The 19,198-nt window shown below is 42.5% G+C and overlaps 1 pseudogene across 1 annotated transcript; it reads left to right on the top strand.

The window, feature by feature from the left end:
• Positions 1 to 14,802: 14,802 nt before the first annotated feature.
• On the top strand, positions 14,803 to 15,780 carry LOC307193456 (bolA-like protein 2; annotated as a pseudogene). Its single transcript has one exon. The product of its transcript is annotated as a bolA-like protein 2 (transcript).
• The last annotated feature ends 3,418 nt before the right edge of the window (positions 15,781 to 19,198 follow it).

Raw genomic sequence — 19,198 nt, forward strand, 5'->3', positions numbered from 1 at the left:
AGCCACCCTAGCAGCCCTGGAACTGCCTGCCTCACTGTCATGGGAGCCACACACTAGCTTCCATCCTGTGAGACCACTGTTATTTGGGTTTCTGCTGCACATACTGAATTAATACATATCGAGAGAATAGGACTTCCCAGGAGTGTGTGGCCATGGTGGTCTGTTCTGGAGATGAGCAGAGATATATTTCGTGTCACCTCTGTGGGCTCTTGGGACATTACTGTGAGTTAGAGAAAGGGAGAACTGGGCCAGAGGGGGCAGCACAGGGAGATTGGAGATTGTTACCCTCCTCATCTCTCTAGCCATGGGATCTGGCCTAGGCAAGTGTTTGGGTCACCGGGTGTTAGATTTGGCAGTCCTTGTTTCTTCACTTCCTGTCCTCCTTGCAGACCAGACCTCCTGCTCATCCTACCTAGGACCAGAATCACTGCTGGTCACCTCCTCATCACCCTGTCTGATGACAGGGATTGTGGAGGTGGAAATCTAGAGGATTAACCCCTCAGGTAGAAAAGGAGTGCAGGGTCATTCCGCCTCAGATTCCGTGAGGACTGTGTGCTTCCCCCAACTGGTTTGAACAGCTGACTTTTGGATAGTTGACCTCCGGTCCCTCATATCCTGTGCCCTGATGATCATAAAATTCTATCACTTCACTGTATTCTCTTTATTACAAATGAGTCACTAGGTCCAGCTTATACTCCAAAGGTGGGAATTACACAAGTGCATGAACACCAGGAGATGGGAATCACATCTTAGAAGTGTGTGCACCACAAGGGGGACTCTGGTAACCACCTGAAAGTGTGGCATCTCACAGGGCTGTGGCCAGGAGTGCAGAGATCAGAGCTGAGGTCCAAGGGATTTTGTATTCATCCCACAGGAATACAGGACAAAATTATGATGCCAGAAAGGTAGCCCAGTCTTCTAGGTAATTTGGGGAATGGAAGAGGCAAAAGGCTAGGTAGAAATATAAAGGAGAGGAAATAAAAGGACACCCAGCAGTTCTAATAGTTAATGTTCTCACTTATTTTCTTATGTTTCTGAGAATTTGCAAAAGTCATTTTGTTTAATAGTTACATGGTTTAATAATCAGCATGACCTTAAATAACTCAGGAAATATAATGAACCGAGGGATGAGGAAATCACATGACTCAGGCCTGACAAGTCAGGTTACCACGTTGTACCACATCCACCTAGCAACAGGGACTGGTCCAAGGGTAGTCTTTCCTCTCCAGTACTTTATGTATGGTCAGTGTGAGAAAGATGTTTATCTTTCTGCTAAAGTTGTGAAAGTGGGTAATGTGAGGGGCTTAGAGATCATATTGTCTGTCTTCCCCAGGAACAGTGAAAGAGAAGAGAAATTGAGGTCTGATGACAAGTTTGAGTCTCCGGGTCCAATCATGTATCTAACTGGCCTCACCCCCGGCCTTCCCCGGTAAATCAACATGTTAAATCTCTTTTGCCAAAGCTAGATTCATTCCAGTTTTGTTAACTTGCAACTGAAAGAGTCCTCTCACAAGAAGGCAGACTTTTCTGTGCTGCTGGGTATTTAGGTAACACTCGTTCACATATTATTAAGACTTTATTTTTGTAGAGTAGTTTTAAGTGCACAGCAAGATTGAGGGGGATATACAGAGATTTCCCATATACTCCCTGCCCCCATACATGCATAGCATGCCCCATTATCAATGTCCCCTGCAGAGTGGTGCGTTTGTTACCACTGATGGACCTACATTGACACATCATCGTCACCCACAGTCCATAGTTTATATTATGATTCACTCTTGGAACTCTACATTCTGTGGGTTTGGACAAATGTATAGGAACATGTGTCCATTATTATAGTGTCAGACAGAGTGTTTCACTACCCTAAAAATCCTCTATTTTCTGCCTACTTATTCCTCCCCTCACTCCCTAACCCCTGGCAACACATCTTTTTACTGTCTCCAGAGTTTTGCCTTTTCCACAATGTCATATGCTTGGAATCATACAGTATATAGACTTTTCAGATTGGCTTCTTTCACATGGTAGTATGCATTTAAGGTTCCTCCAAGTTTTTACAAGTCTTGCTAGTTCGTTTCTTTTTGACACTGCATAATATCCCATTGTCTGGATGTACCAGAGTTTATTTATCCCTTCACCTACTGATGGATGTCTGAGTTGCTTCCAAGTTTTGACAATTATGAATAAAAGTTCTATAAATATTCATATGCAGATTTTTGTGTAGACATGTTTTTAACTCTTTTAGGTAAATATCGAGGAACACAACCGCTGGATTGTCTGGTAAGAGTACATTTATTTAGTTTTGTAAAAAACTGCCAAACCGTCTTCCAAAGTAGCTGTACCATTTTGCCTTCCCACCAGCAATGAATGAGAGTTCTTGTTATTCCACATCCTCTCCAGCATTTGGTCTTCTTAGTGTTCTGGATTTTGGCCATTCCAATGCGTGCATAGTAGTATCTCATTTTTTTAATATGCATTTCCATAATGACATAAAATGGGAACATCTTTTCATATGCTTATGTGCCATGGGTATATCTTCTTTGGTAAGGTGTCTATTAAGGTCTTTGGTACTTTTTTTGTTTTTTGGCTGCATTTGGGTCTTCGTAGCTGCGCGCAAGCTTTTCTCTAGTTGTGGCTAGCGGGGGCTACTCTTCGTTGCAGTGCGTGGGCTCCTCATTGCGGTGGCTTCTTTTGTTGTGGAGCACGGGCTCTAGGCACATGGGCTTCAGTAGTTGTAGCACGGGGCCTCAGTAGTTGTGGCTCACAGGCTCTAGAGTGCAGGCTCAGTAGATGTGGCGCACGGGCTTAGTTGCTCCGCGGCATGTGGAATCTTCCCAGCCCAGGGATTGAACCCGTGTTCTCTTCATTGGCAGGCGGATTCTTAACCACTGCACCACCAGGGAAGTCCCTTTGGCCCATTTTTAAATGAGACTGTTTTCTTATTGTTGAAGTGTAAGTGTTCTTTGCCTATTTTGAATAAGAGTTCTTTATCAGATGCGTCTTTTGCAAATTTTTCTCCCAGTCTGTGTCTTGTCTTCTCATTCTCTTGACATTGCCTTTCTGTGAGCAGATATTTTTCATTTCAATGAAGTCCAGCTTATCACTTGTTTCTTTTATGGATTGTGCCTTTGGTGTTTTATCTAAAAAGTCACTGCCATACTCTAGGTAATCTACGTTTCCTCCGATGTTACTTCTAGGTGTTTTACACTTTTGCATTTTACCTTTATGTCTGTGGTCCATTTTGATTTAAATTTTGTGAAGGGTGTAAGGTCTACATCTAGATTCTGTTTTTTTTTTTTTTTTCGCATGTGCACGTCCAGTTGTCCCAGCCCCATTTTTCGTTTTAACATCTTTATTGGAGTATAATTGCTTTACAGTGGTGTGTTAGTTTCTGCAGTATAACAAAGTGAATCAGCTATATGTATACATATATCCCCATATCTCCTCCCTCGAGCTTACCTCTGGGCTTTCTGTCTTGTTCCGTTGATCTGTGTTTCTGTGTTTTTGCAAGTACCGTATTGTCTTGATTACTGTAGCTTTGTAGTATAGTCTGAAGTCAGGGGGTCTGATTCCTCCAGCTCCGTTTTTTCCCCTCAAGTCTGCTTTGGCTATTGGGGGTCTTTTGTGTCTCCATACAAATTTTAAGATGTTTTGTTCTAGTTCTGTAAAAAATGCCACTGGTAATTTGATAGGGATTGCATTGAATCTGTAGATTGCTTTGAGTAGTATAGTCATTTTCACAATATTGATTCTTCCAATTCAAGAACATGGTATTTCTCTCCATCTGTTGCTATCATCTTTAATTTCTTTCATCAGTGTCTTATAGTTTTCTGCATACAGGTCTTTTGTCTCCCTAGGTAGGTATATTCCTAGGTATTTTATTCTTTTTGTTGCAATTGTAAATGGGAGTGTTTCCTTAATTTCTCGTTCAGATTTTTCATCAGTATTGTATAGGAATGCAAGAGATTTCTGTGTATTAATTTTGTATCCTGTAACTTTACCAAATTCATTGATTAGCTCTAGTAGTTTTCTGGTGGCATCTTTAGGATTCTCTATGTATAGTATCCTGTCATCTGCAAACAGTGACAGTTTTACTTCTTCTTTTCCAATTTGTATTCCTTTTATTTCTTTTTCTTCTCTGATTGCCGGGGCTAGGACTTCCAAAACTATGTTGAATAATAGTGGTGAGAGTGGACATCCTTGTCTTGTTCCTGATCTTAGAGGAAATGCTTTCAGTTTTTCACCATTGAGAATGATGTTTCCTGTGGGTTTGTCATATATGGTCTTTATTATGTTGAGGTAGGTTCCCTCTATGCCCACTTTCTGGAGAGTTTTTATCATAAATGGGTGTTGTGTTGAATTTTGTCAAAAGCTTTTTCTGCATCTATTGAGATGATCGTATGGTTATTATTCTTCAATTTGTTGATATGGTGTGTCACATTGATTGATTTCATGTATTGAAGAATCCTTGCATCCCTGGGATAAATCCCACTTATTCATGGTATATGATCCTTTTAATGTGTTGTTGGATTCTGTTTGCTAGTATTTTGTTGAGGATTTTTGCATCTATATTCATCAGTGATATTGGTCTGTAATATTCTTTTTTTGTAGTATCTTTGTCTAGTTTTGCTATCAGGGTGATGGTGGCCTCACAGAATGAGTGTGGAAGTGCATCTTCCTCCACAGTTTTTTGGAAGAGTTTGAGAAGGATGAGTGTTAGCTCTTCTCTAAATTTTTGATAGAATTCACCTGGGAAGCCATCTGGTCCTGGGCTTTTGTTTGTTGGAAGATTTTGAATCACAGTTTCAATTTCCTTACTTGTGATTGGTCTGTTCATATTTTCTATTTCTTCCTAGTTCAGTCTTGGAAGTTTATACCTTTCTAAGAATTTGTCCATTTCTTCCAGGTTGTCCATTTTATTGGCATAGAGTTGCTTGTAGTAGTCTCCTAGGATGCTTTGTATTTCTGCAGTGTCTGTTGTAACTTCCCCTTTTTCGTATCTAATTTTATTGGAGTGAGTCCTCTCCCTCTTTTTCTTGATGAGTCTGGCTAATGGTTTATCAATTTTGTTTATCTTCTCAAACAACCAGCTTTTAGTTTTATTGATCTTTGTTATTCTTTTATTTTTTTCTATTTCATTTATTTCTGCTCTGATCTTTATGATTCTTTCCTTCTGCTAACTTTGGGTTTTGTTTGTTCTTCTTTCTCTAGTTCCTTTAGGTGTAAGGTTAGATTATTTATTTGAGATTTTTATTGTTTCTTGAGTTAGGCTTGTATAGCTATAAACTTCCCTCTTAGAACTGCTTTTGCTGCATCCCATAGGTTTTGGATTGTCGTGTTTTCATTGTCATTTGTCTCTAGGTATTTTTTGATGTCCTCTTTGATTTCTTCAGTGATCTCTTGGTTATTTAGCGATGTAGTGTTTAGCCTCCATGTGTTTGTGTCTTTTACATTTTTTCCCCTGTAATTCATTTCTAATCTCATAGCGCTGTGGTCAGAAAAGATGCTTGATATGCTTTCAATTTTCTTAAATTTACTGAGGCTTGATTTGTGACCCAAGGTGTGATCTATCCTGGAGAATGTTCCGTGAGCACTTGAGAAGAAAGTGTAATCTGCAGTTTTTGCATGGAATGTCCTATAAATATCAATTAAATCTAACTGGTCTACTGTGTAATTTAAAGCTTTTGTTTCCTTATTTATTTTCATTTTGGATGATATGTCCATTGGTGTAAGTGAGGTGTTAAAGTCCCCACTATTATTGTGTTACTGTTGACTTCCTCTCTTACAGCTGTTAGCAGTTGCCTTATTTATTGAGGTGCTCTTATGTTGGGTGCATATATATTTATAATTGTTATATCTTCTTCTTGGATTGGTCCCTTGATCATTATGTAGTGTCCTTCCTTGTCTCTTGTAACATTCTTTATTTTAAAGTCGATTTTATCTGATATGAATATTGCTACTCCAGCTTTCTTTTGATTTCCATTTGCATGGAATATCTTTTTTCCATCCCCTCGCTTTCAGTCTGTATGTGTCCCTAGGTCTGAAGTGGGTCTCTTGTAGACAGCATATATGTGTTCTTGTTTTTGTATCCATTCAGCAAGCCTGTGTCTTTTGGTTGGAGCATTTAATCCATTCACGTTTAAGGCAATTATTGATTTGTATGTTCCTATGGCGATTATTCTTAATTTTTGGGGGTTTGTTTTTGTTGGTCCTTTTATTCTCTTGTGTTTCCCACTTAGAGAAGTTCCTTTAGCATTTGTTGTAGAGCTGGTTTGGTGGTGCTGAATTCTCTTAGGTTTTGCTTGTCTGTAAAGCTGTTGATTTCTCCATTGAATCTGAATGAGATCCTTGCTGGGTGGTGTAATCTTGGTTGTAGGCTCTTCCCTTTCATCACTTTACGTATATCATGCCACTCCCTTCTGACTTGCAGAGTTTCTGCTGAGAAATCAGCTGTTAACCTTACGGGAGTTACCTTGTATGTTATTTGTCGTTTTTTCCTTGCTGCTTTCAATAATTTTTCTTTGTCTTTAATTTTTGCCCGTTTGATTACTATGTGTCTTGGCGTGTTTCTCCTTGTGTTTATCCTACAGGAGACTCACAGCGCTTCCTGGACTTCGGTGGCTATTTCGTTTCCCATGTTAGGGAAGTTTTTGACTATAATCTCTTCAAATATTTTCTCAGGGCCTTTCTCTCTCTCTTCTCCTTCTGGAACCCCTATAATGCGAATGTTGTTGCATTTAATATTGTCCCAGAGGTCTCTTAGGCTGTCTTCATTTCTTTTCATTCTTTTTTCTTTATTCTGTTTTGCTACAGTGAATTCCACCATTCTGTCTTCCAGGTCACTTATCCGTTCTTCTGCCTCAGTTATTCTGCTATTGATTCCTTCTAGTGTAGTTTTCATTTCCGTTATTGTATTTTTCATCTCTGTTTGTTGTTCTTTAATTCTTCTATGTCTTTGTTAAACATTTCTTGCATCTTCTCGATCTTTGCCTCCATTCTTTTTCCGAGGTCCTGGATCATCTTCACTATCATTATTCTGAATTCTTTTTCTGGAAGGTTGCCTATCTCTACTTCATTTAGTTGTTTTTCTGGGGTTTTATCTTGTTCCTTCATCTGGTACATAGCCCTCTGCCTTTTCATCTTGTCTATCTTTCTGTGAATGTGGTTTTTGTTCCACAGGCTTCAGGATTGTAGTTCTTCTTGTTTCTGCTGTCTGCCCTCTGGTGGATGAATCTGTCTAAGAGGCTTGTGCAGGTTTCCTGATGGGAGGGAGTGGTGGTGGGTAGAGCTGGGTGTTGCTCTGGTGGGCAGAGCTCAGTAAATCTTTAGTCCCCTTGACTGCTGATGGGTGGGGCTGGGTTCCCTCCCTGTTGGTTGTTGGGCCTGAGGCAACCCAACACTGGAGCCTACCTGGGCTCTTTGGTAGGGCTAATGGCAGACTCTGGGAGGGCTCATGGCAAGGAATACTTGCCAGAACTTCTGCTGCCAGTGTTCTTGTCCCCACGGTGAGCCACAGCCATCCCCCGCCTCTGCAGGAGACCCTCCAACACTAGCAGGTAGGTCGGGTTCAGTCTCTTATGGGGTCATTGCTCCTTCCCCCAGGTCCTGATACACACATCACTTTGTGTGTGCCCTGCAGGAGTGGAGTCTCTGTTTCCCCCAGTCCTGTCAAAGTCCTGCAATCAAATCCCGCTAGCCTTCAAAGTCTGTTTCTCTAGGAATTCCTCCTCCCGTTGCCAGAACCCCAGGTTGGGAAGCCTGATGTGGGGCTCAAATCCTTCATTCCAGTGGGTGGATTTCTGTGGTATAAGTGTTCTCCAGTCTGTGAGTCACCCACCCAGTGGTTATGGGATTTGATTTTGCTGTGATTGTGCCCCTCCTACCTGGTCAGGGAGCTAGATCCCGTGTGCTGCAGCTAAGGTGCGGCGCAGCCAAATTAATAAGTAAACATTTTTAAAAGATAGAGAGATTGGGTATTTCTCCCCCCTCATCAACCTTCCTCCTTTCTGTTAAGGACCAAGGTGCTCTGTGCCCTCTGACATCTAGCCCTCTTCTCACCATGCACTACCCCCCAGGCAGGCCTGCCAGAAACCCTCCTTGGTCGCCCCAACCTTACCACTCCCACCTGTGGAAAAGGAAGCCCAAGCCCCTCCCTGAGCACTGAGACGTTGTGTGGTGGACAGCTTTCATCTAGGGCTCTGCATCAGAAAGTGATGCCACCCACGCTGACAAGTTTGATCCCCTGTTATGCTCAACTCTGGGCTCTGGGCAGAGCCAAGATCCCCTTCTTGCACTTATGACATCTCCCTTCTGCCCTGGCCCTCCTCTGCATCAAATTCTTCTTCCCTTGATTGACAGAGAGTAAAGAAGCAGGCTGTTCCTCCCTGAAAGAAGGAAGGAAGACCCAGGCATCCTGGATTCCTTTGTAGCAGCACATATGAACCCCACAGCCACTCTGTGCTTAAGGAGAAGGAGAGATAGAAAAAGTAGAGAGAAGGAGGGAGGAAAAAGCATCCTGGGTTCCAGCCCATTTGGATTCTCTTGAGATGAAAAAAGAAAACGTGCTGCCTCATCCCTCCTCCTGCTGCTGCTTCTGTTCCGGTGTTTGGAACTGGGCGAGTGAACTATTTTTGGAGAGAAGAGTGCAAAGGTTCCCCAGGGTCTGGAGAGGTAGGGGCCGGGATCCCTGGAGAAGGAACCTCTTAGGACTCAGGCAGGGCCAGTCTTGAGAGAAGGTGTGGAATAGGTGAGACATCCTTGGGGAGCTCCACACCCTGGTACCTACCCCCAGTTCCCTGTCACAGGGGAGTAGGTTCCGATGGTCCTGTTCATTATCTTTCTTACGTCCTCTTTTAAGGAAATGTTCTGCTTTTCATTATTTAGACCTTAACTTTCTGTATTTCATCCCTCCTTGGGAAATGAAATATTTGAGCCCTATTTGAGGAATCGGCAGCAGGTAGGGGGGAATTGTTTTGAGCAGAGGAGCCGAAAACCCCAAAATTTATGCCATGTGGGCTGCACTTATTCATAAGGATAAACACTCTCAGTCCTGATGCCCTGCAGGTGGAGGTGGTGGGAGGTGGAAAGGTCCATCTCTTCCTTCTACTTATACCCAATTCAGTGCTTCTATCAACCCCAACCAGACCACATCCACAGCCCCTTGTGACTTCTCCTACCCTCAAACCACCTTGAATATTACCTGCCCTCAATCTTGACACTTTGGCCCCAGATCTGACCCAGGAGCTGCCTCATTCTAAAACATATACCAAGCCACGACCTGAATTCAATCTCTAATAAAAATCATGGCTCCTGCCTCAATTGTTTACCAGAGACCCAGGCATAACTGGATGAGAGGTGACACAAAGAAACATGGAGTCTGAATACCCGGGATACTGAAATACCAACCCAGGGGGAAGGGAGGTTTAGAAAGAGTCAGGCTTACTTTTCCATGGAAAGAGACCAGAACCACCAAGGGCAGAATCAAAGGCTGGGTGAGAAGATCTTCTAAGGACATGACTTAGCTCTGGGTACTCCATATTGTAGTGCATGTTGTAGAATGTTTTATCAGAATTAAACCTAAAATATCAAATGATCCTTAACTCAAATAAATAAAATCACATTATATGGGGAGAAGTGTCATTTGAATGGGCAAGATACTTGTGAAGAATAGTAAGCAGGGCTTCCCTGGTGGCGCAGTGGTTGAGAGTTTGCCTGCCAATGCAGGGGAGACGTGTTTGCGCCCCGGTCCTGGAAGATCCCACATGCCGCGGAGCGGCTGGGCTCGTGAGCCATGGCTGCTGAGCCTGCGCATCTGGAGCCTGTGCTCCACAATGGGAGAGGCCACAACAGTGAGAGGCCCGCGTACGGCAAAAAAAAAAAGACTAGTAAGCAAAGCAGATGATGATGGGCCATCAATGATCCACATTAAAAGAGATTATTTTTGAGTAGGAACAAGCCAAAATGTTTCCACTAAAGACCCAGAGACCAGCCCTGAAAACTCTATCACTTTTGACCCAGAGACCACTAAGGATCATGTCACTGAGGGCCCAGGCACCACAGAGGACTACACCACCCCAGACCCGGGCACCACAGAGGACTATACCACCCCAGACCCAGGAACCACGGAGGACTACACCACCCCAGACCTGGGACCACAGAAGATTATACCACTGAACATCCAGACACTAAACCAGAGGGAACAGATTCAGTAACCGCAGCGAAACCCCCTGGGCTCCTGACACCCATCAGAATCCCCTTCATTTCCCTGCCACTGCCACCACTGTTGCACTCTTTGTTGGATTCGGCTTCCTAGTGGTGAGCACCTGGCTCTGAAATGTGCAGGACATTATGGGAATAAGGGCACCTGAGGAGGATGAGGTGGGCAAGGGGAGCTGAGGCATAAGAAATTGTCAAAGGCGAGGAAACGTACACAGAGAGAGCTCTGCAAAGACGCAGAGAGACACAGAGATGGAGAGAAAGAAAAGGGGCAAGAAGCAAAAAAATTGAGGGCAGAACTGAGGGACAAAGGAAGGTGTGAGAGACAGAGGGAAAAGGAGAGAGGAGGGAAGGGAAAGACAGTATGGAGAGAGATAAAGCAGACAGAAAGAGGAGCATAAAAACACAAATATAGTAAGACATGGTGAGAGCTGGAGTGAGGCTTAAACTATTAAATAAATACAGATGTAAAACTTTGGAAATTTTTATAAGATGAGAAATTGGTCGGGTAAGAGAAGAGGAGAAAATGGAAACATTTTTGGACATCCACTCATGTCAGAAATTATGTTATTTTGTATTAACTACTACCCCCTCTGGAATTCTGCAGAAGATTTTTTTAAACCAGGATTGGGTAGGTTTTTATGAGCAGGGCTACTCTGTCTTGGAGAGACAATGGGTGACAGCTCTCAAAGGGGGGCTCTAGGTGTTTTTCTGTCTCTGAGGGGCCTTGTTTCTAAAAAGGGAGATAAAAGGACTCCATGCCAACCCTGTGACTTCCTCTTGCTGACTTTCAGTCTAAAATCCAAGCCTTCAACTTCTGGCCTCTGCTGGACATGGAAGGGCCGGCCCTTTGGGGCCATCCTGACTGAAGCATGAAGTGCATGTTGGAATCTTAGCAGGGGCGCTTACAATGATTAGCCAGCTCATGCAGGTCATTAAAACCTCATTCATTCCTGTTGGTCACTGATGCCACTGTGCACTGACCTCTGCCCCAAGAGGCAAACCCACAGTGCAGGATCCGTTTGTAAGTGTGATTAAGCCAAAAGTAATGCTTTATTCAGTTGAAGTGTTCAGTTTAGTTCCACCAAAAGCACATCATGAAACTAGGGCACTCTGAAGGATGGCTAAGAAAAGGAAAAAGGGGATGAAAGCCTTCATATGTACTTGACACACGCATGAATCACGTTCAGTATTCATCAGTAGAGGGAGGCCCTTCTGGACTTCACTGTAATCACAAACAAGTGGCTTTTTGATCATGTGGCTCGTGATGAAAAGTCAGATACTCTCGCTCCAGGTTGGTGGAGCCTTTTCTCACTGCAAACCAGGACTCTAAGTCCTGGCAATGGCACCTTCTTAACCTCTTATAGAGACTAAAACCGAGAGATGATTCAAAAGACTCAGTGTACAGAAAGTAAGAGGAAAGTTTGTACTACCAAACTTGCTAAATTTTTAACTTTTAAATATTTGACCAAAAAAAGTTTTTAAAAAAGAATTATCTGTATTTCCATCCCTCCCCCAATTCCACTGATCAAAATAATTTTATTTTTCCTATATTACTTCAACATTTTTGGAAATTGTGTATCTTTAGTGGTATCCGGATCTGAAGAAAGTGGTAAATAGGAAGGCGCCATAGAGATGAGCTGAATAGATCTTTATAAATCACGAACCACCGGGACCAAGAGAGGAACCAAGTCTTAAAAACAAACCACTTTCTTTCTCCCTAGGAAAATTGTTTCCTTCATCCATTAAATCCATCCACCAGAGTTGTTTATCATCCCCATCATGGATTGGCAGGCACCATAAAGAGGATCCCAGCAGTGGCTACAGTTGGTTCTAGAGCAAACCAGCCTCCTCAGCCCGTAAAGGACCATGAAGTATGACGTGTGTTGTCCTCAGGCCTCCACTCCCCTCCCCCAGTCTGGAGCCCTGGAATCACCAGATGAGGAAGGTGGCTGGCCCTGGGAATAAACATGTTAGGGACACTCAGAATGCCTGTCTTCTCTGAGTATCACCTAATTCTGGCCGTGATTACGCCCTCAGGAAAATTGCCTTTACTTATCTACCAGGTTTAGTCATAAAAACTATTTGGGGGAGATACGTACAATTCAAATATAAGAGATATTCATTAAGTATTATCAAAGAAATAATTTGTTCCAGTCTAGGTCACATATCTAAATCCATTCATTTAACAACACAGTTGTTCCAGTCTAGGTCACATATCTAAATCCATTCATTTAACAACACAGTTATTAAGTGCCCAGCAGGGGTCAAACACTCCATGCCTTTTTGTCTGTTCATCTCGGTCTGTCTAGCTGAGGGATACAGGTTTCTGTTCTCTCGAAAGCACCACATCCAAGTCATCCCAACACCCAGGCCAAAAGACCATGTCTACAGGAGGTAGCCCACTGGTCACTCATCAAGTATGAATTGAGTACCAGTTGGACTAGAGGGAAATTCAGTCTCAGTTCTTTTTGCTGCTTCCACAGATCCTGGGGTTGTACATAGGATAGTGGCATAAAGGAACATAGGATAAGGGAAACTCTTAAAGTCAACTGGCCCATACTAATTACCCCCAAGACACCCATGTCCCTCTGGGTCAGCAGTTCTGCCAAAAGTGCAGGGGCTTTGCTGAGTCCACCTCCCTCATCTTACCATGTAGCCTCCATCTCCAGAATGTGGCCACCTCTGCAAGGTGCTGCTAGGAAGGGGGGCATGGTTCCTGCCTTTAAGGACCCACAGAGAGATGCATGGCCATCTGGTCTCTGGACAGTACTGAAGGTAGAAAACGACAAGGTGAAGATGCTGCAGAAACATCCCGAAGGAAAAAAATGAAGCCTTAAAGAGTAAGGGAGGAATTCCCTGCTGGCGCAGTGGTTGGGAGTCCGCCTGCCGATGCAGGGGAGACGTGTTTGTGCCCCGGTCCGAGAAGATCCCACGTGCCGCGAAGCAGCTAGGCCCGTGAGCCATGGCCGCTGAGCCTGTGCTTCCGGAGCCTGTGCTCCGCAACGGGAGAGGCCACAGAATTGAGAGGCCCGCGTACCGCAAAAAAAAAAAAAAAAAAAAGAGTCAGGGAAATCCCGCCCTTAGTCTTGGAATCCTGAACTACAAGATTTGGTAGTTGGCTTCCAAGTCATATTACTCATCATACTCATTGTGACACTTATAATTTGCTACATATATCTATGTGTGTCATCTATTTATTGACTGTATACAGCTCACTCCAGCATGTGAGTCCAGCCACACTCATCTAATCCTCCTTTCTTCTTTATAAAGCCCAATGTTTAGAGGATGTCTTTCTTTAGGTATTGTTAAAGGGCAGTACAAAATCCAAGTGACCCCAACTGGCACCTGCTGTTACTGTGCTGCCCAGATTGAGGAAACTGAGCAAGCACACCCCTTAAAGAATTGTTCCCGAACAGGATTTACGCCCATTTGTCACCTCTCACAAAAATGTCTGCGAATGCACATTCCCGTCCAGTCTCCCATCTTTACAAACGAGAATGTTTGGTGAAGTTGTCCAGCAATAGTGATTCAACATTCTCCTTGCAAAGGCAACCATAAACAAGACCAAAAGACAACCCTCAGAATGGGAGAAAATATTTGCAAATGAAGTAACTGACAAAGGATTAATCTGCAAAATTTACAAGCAGCTCATGCAGCTCAATAACAAAAAAACAAACAACCCAGTCCAAAAATGGGCAGAAGACCTAAACAGACATTTCTCCAGAGAAGACATACAGATTGCCAACAAACACATGAAAGAATGCTCAACATCATTAATCATTAGAGAAATGCAAAACAAAACTACAATGAGATATCACCTCACACCAGTCAGAATGGCCATCATCAAAAAATCTACAAACAATAAATGCTGGGGAGGGTGTGGAGAAAAGGGAACCCTCTTGCACTATTGGTGGGAATCTAAATTGATACAGCCACTATGGAGAACGGTATGGAGGTTCCTTAAAAAACTACAAATAGAATTACCATACGACCCAGCAATCCCACTACTGGGCATATACCCTGAGAAAACCATAATTCAAAAAGAGTCATGTACCAAAATGTTCATTGCAGCTCTATTTACAATAGCCAGGAGATGGAAGCAACCTAAGTGTCCATCATTGGATGAATGGATAAAGAAGATGTGGTACATATATACAATGGAATATTACTCAGCCATAAAAAGAAACGAAATTGAGTTATTTGTAGTGAGGTGGATGGACCTAGAGTCTGTCATACACAGTGAAGTAAGTCAGAAAGAGAAAAACAAATACTGTATGCTAACACACATATATGGAATTTAAGAAAAAAAATTCATGAAGAGAACCTAGGGGTAAGATGGGAATAAAGACACAGATCTACTAGAGCATGGACTTGAGGATATGGGGAGTGGGAAGGGTAAGCTGTGACAAAGCGAGAGAGAGGCATGGGCATATATACACTACCAAATGTAAAATAGATAGGTAGTGGGAAGCAGCCACATAGCACAGGGAGATCAGCTCGGTGCTTTGTGACCACCTAGAGGGGTGGGATAGGGAGGGTGGGAGGGAGGGAGACGCAAGAGGGAAGAGGTATGGGAACATATGTATATGTATAACTGATTCACTTTGTTATAAAGCAGAAACTAAAACACCATTGTAAAGCAATTATACTCCGATAATAAATAAATAAATAAATAAATGGTTGTCATCAAAAAGAACACAAATAAGTGTGGCAGGCGTCCGAGCAGGGGTTCTGTCCCTGCTGGGCTGCCGCCCCCGTTGGGCTGCCACAATGGAACTCGGCGCCGAGTACCGCCGGGAGAAGCTGCAGTGGGACCTGGGGGTGGAAATGCAGGACATGACTCCCAGCCTTTGTGCGTCCAGCTTCCGGTCCTGGTGGTGTCGGCCAAGTTCGAGGGGAAGCCGCTGCTTCAGAGACACCGGCTTGTGAACACTTGCCTAGCAGAAGAGCTCCTGCACATCCATGCCTTTGAGCAGAAAACCGTGACCCCAGAGCAGTGGACCCGTGAGCAGCAGAAATAAGGGACCCAGACCTGCACACCTATTAAATTATGAATCAGACCCCCACCCCCACAGAAAAAGAACACAAATAACAAATGTTGGCCAGGATGTGGAGAAAAGGGAACCCTTGTACAGTGTTGGTGGGAATGTAAATTGGTGCAGCCTCTTGTGGAAAACAGTATGGAGGTTTCTCAAAAAATTGAAAATAGAAGTACCATATGACCCAGCAATTCTACTCCTGGGTATATATCTGAAAAAAACAAAAACACTAATTCGAAAAGATATATGCATCCCAAAGTTCAGAGCAGCACTATTTACAATAGCTAAGATATGGAAGCAACTGACAAAGGTATCAGTTGGATACAAAAGTATCCAACAGATGAATGGATAAAGAAGATGTAGTATACATATACAATGGAGTATTACTCAACCACAAAAAAAGAAGAAAATTTTGCCTTTTGCAACAACATGGATGGACTTGGAGGGTATGATGCTGAGTGAAATAAGTCAGACAGAGAAAGACAAATACTGTATGCTATAACATATGCGGAATCTAAAAAATAGAACAAACTAGTAAATATAACAAAAAAGAAACAGACTCACAGATATAGAGAACAAACTTAGTAGTTACCAGTGGGGAGAGGGGCGGGGGGAGAGGCAAGATAGGGGTTAGGGATTAAGAAGTGCAAACTACTATGTATAAAATAAATAAGCTACAAAGATATATTGTACAACACAGGGAATATAGCCAATATTTTATAATAACTATAAACCTAAAAATTGTGAATCACTATGTTGTACACTTGAAACTTATATTGTACATCAACTACACCTCAATTCAAAAAAAAAATAGTCTCATCTTAAAAGTTTCAATTCAATGGGGCTTCCCTGGTGGCGCAGTGGTTAAGAATCTGCCTGCCGGGCTTCCCTGGTGGCGCAGTGGTTGAGAGTCCGCCTGCCAATGCAGGGGACACGGGTTCGTGCCCCAGTCTGGGAAGATCCCACATGCTGTGGAGCAACTAAGTCCATGCGCCACAACTACTCAGCCTGCGCTTTAGAGCCGGCGAGCTACAACTACTGAAGTTCATGCCCCTAGAGCCCGTGCTCTTCAACAAGAGAAGCCACGGCAATGAGAAGCCCGCACACCGCAACGAAGAGTAGCTCCCGCTCAGAGTGGCAGAGTGCAAGTGGAAGAGGTGGAGTTAAACTCGGGTCTTCATTCACTGTTTACCTCATTAGAGCTGAATCTCAAGTGATGAATAACTGCTCAGCACCCTCCTCATAAAACCTTTATCCTTCAGCTTTTCCTTCTCTAGGCTTTCAATGACAGGTCCTTGGACCTAGCCTTTAATCTGTTTTGAGTTTTGAGCCAAGCAAGAGAAACCAGACACCCTCCCTATTCTTGGGGAGCCCCCAGCCTGAAAACGAATTTTGGACATGCAGACACAAATAAACCCATCTGTGTGTACAATGAACAGTAGGAAATGTGTCATCAGTTTTGACATTTACGGCATTAATTTGCCCTGACAGGGGCATTCTGCTTTTTAAAATATTTGCAGCATCTCAGGCCTCACCCTTGAAAGAATTTGAAGACGACACAAGCAGAGTTGCTCCATTTTTGGCTTACGACCCCACCCAAGAGTTTTTAAGGCAGCATCCCTGAATCAGGGCAGCTTCAAGGTATTTTTGATTTTCTCCACCCAGGAGAGTTTTTCAGTTCCTCTGCTCTACCCATGGGAGAGATGGTGTGTGATGATTCACTTAACCATCCATCAGATCCTTACATAGGACACATATGCCAGTTACTATGTGTGGCTCCGAGGACACAGTGGAGAGCCATATAAACAGCTTCTGCCTTCAACGTGCCTGGCGGAAGCTCATGGACATTGCTGTCATGTAGATGCAAAAGTTATGAAATATTTTAGTGTTCTACACCCTCTTTGGGAACCTTAAAAAAAACTCATGGAGCTTTCAGCAGTGACATTTACCATCAGTCATGTAACCACATGGGGCAGCAAGCAAAGTGAGGTACAGATGCACCCCTGAGCAGAGGCATTTTCTCTCACACTGAGACCACAACAGACACATTCTTCCTTGTTCTGATTAGTATTCACTGCTTGTGTTTAGCTGCTTGCAGTTGATACCCGATTTGTGAATGGAGCTGAAGTATAACGCATCATTGGATACTGGATCACAGAGCTGCAAGTGTTTAAAAAGCAGAACTCACTAGTGAAGTCAGACAAATAACATAAATGTCAGGATTGATGAAAACTGGCATTAGAAAAATTTGGATGTGGTAAAATTGTTACATTGACATGAATGAAGATTTAATCTGAATACAGAGCTAGCATGGGAAAAGAGATAACGGGGGGGGGCGGGGGGGGGCAGGGGGAATGCAATGAAAAGAAACTGTGGAGACAAATGGCCTGAACAAAAAGAGGCTCCCAGACTGCCTGTATCTTCCTGATTAAATGTCTTGATGAGCCCTCTAGTGGCAATGGCTGGGTAGTGGTCCTCTGAGACATGAGCCTCTCTTGGAAATTGATCGCCTGGAGTATCTCAGGGGAAGTTGGCTTGCATTACCATCTCACAGTGTCACACACCAGCTCCCTCCTTGTCTTGCACTTGCTGGGCACTGAGCACAGCATATGTCCACATATGTCTTGTAATTTATAAAATATGATAAGTGACTTTTGGTGAGTCGCTTAACATTTTGGAGCTGTGTTTCCCTACTTATAAACAGCTACACCGTTCATTCATTTACCCGTTCATTCATTCTACACATATTTACTAAATGCCAGCTCTGGGACAAGCATTGACTTCAGCACTGAGGCTACAGTAGTGAACAGGTGTCCTACCTTTGTGGGGTTTTTGTTCTAGTGACTGTAGGATGTCTGATGATTTTTGCCACAAATGAGTTCCTCCTTTTTTGACCATAGATGAGTTACAGACTGAAAACAGACACCAGAAAAGAAAAAGTCAAAAAACCTGGGTTCCAATCTAGTTCTTCCCCTTTATAGAGTGTGTAATCTCTCTCAGCCTTAGTTTATCCATTAATTAAGTGGGGTTATTATTGTCTGTCCTGCCTAGATCATTGTTAAATCAAGAAAAAGCTATATTTTTTCTCAAACTACATGTAATGACAGTCAAAACAGCAATGCAGCTGTGGAAACAGTGTCCATGGCAACCAATGGTCCGGTCATTCTTTCCTGTCCCTGGGTCAAAAAAGTTCCAGAGTTTCTCTTGTCATTTTCAGGTGTTAAGCAGTATTGTTTTATATACATAAATGTCTAATCCAGAATAATTTGTCACCTTCAGGTGTTAAACAGTATCATTTTATATATATATGTATATATATATATTTTTTGTATACATAATAGATATGTATTATATTTGCATATATTTGTATATATATTATATATATTTGTATATATATTACAATTTGTATATATACATTTGTATATATATTTGTACATATGTATATATATTTATGTGTATATATAAATATGCTATATATATACACAAATGCTATATATATAAATGTTTTATGTATATATATATACAAATGCTATATATATATAAATGCTATATATATAAATGTTTTATATATATATATAAATGTTTTATATATATATACACAAATGCTAAAGGAACATCCCAAGAGGCACCTATGTGGGACAATAAGGGATCAACAGGTCCAGACTGAAACAGGAGTTTGGGGCCAAGGCCTCAGGAATAAAGAGAATTACTTCACCTGGCTACAGAAGTCTATGTCCAAGAAAAAGATAAAATTGATTAATTGTCATGCATTTGAATGGAGAGGAAAACTACACTGTTGAAGGAGAATTTGGTGACAGATTAGTGATAAATTTATATACAAGCCATTAAAGGAACACCAAATATATCTACATTGTTCTGGCTGTCATTCCATAAGGCTCAGCTGAGAACTTGCTCCTTCAGCCCTTCTAAAGATTTCAAAAGCT

This window comes from Stenella coeruleoalba (assembly GCF_951394435.1).
Source record: "Stenella coeruleoalba genome assembly, chromosome: 10".
Classification (NCBI taxonomy): domain Eukaryota; kingdom Metazoa; phylum Chordata; class Mammalia; order Artiodactyla; family Delphinidae; genus Stenella; species Stenella coeruleoalba.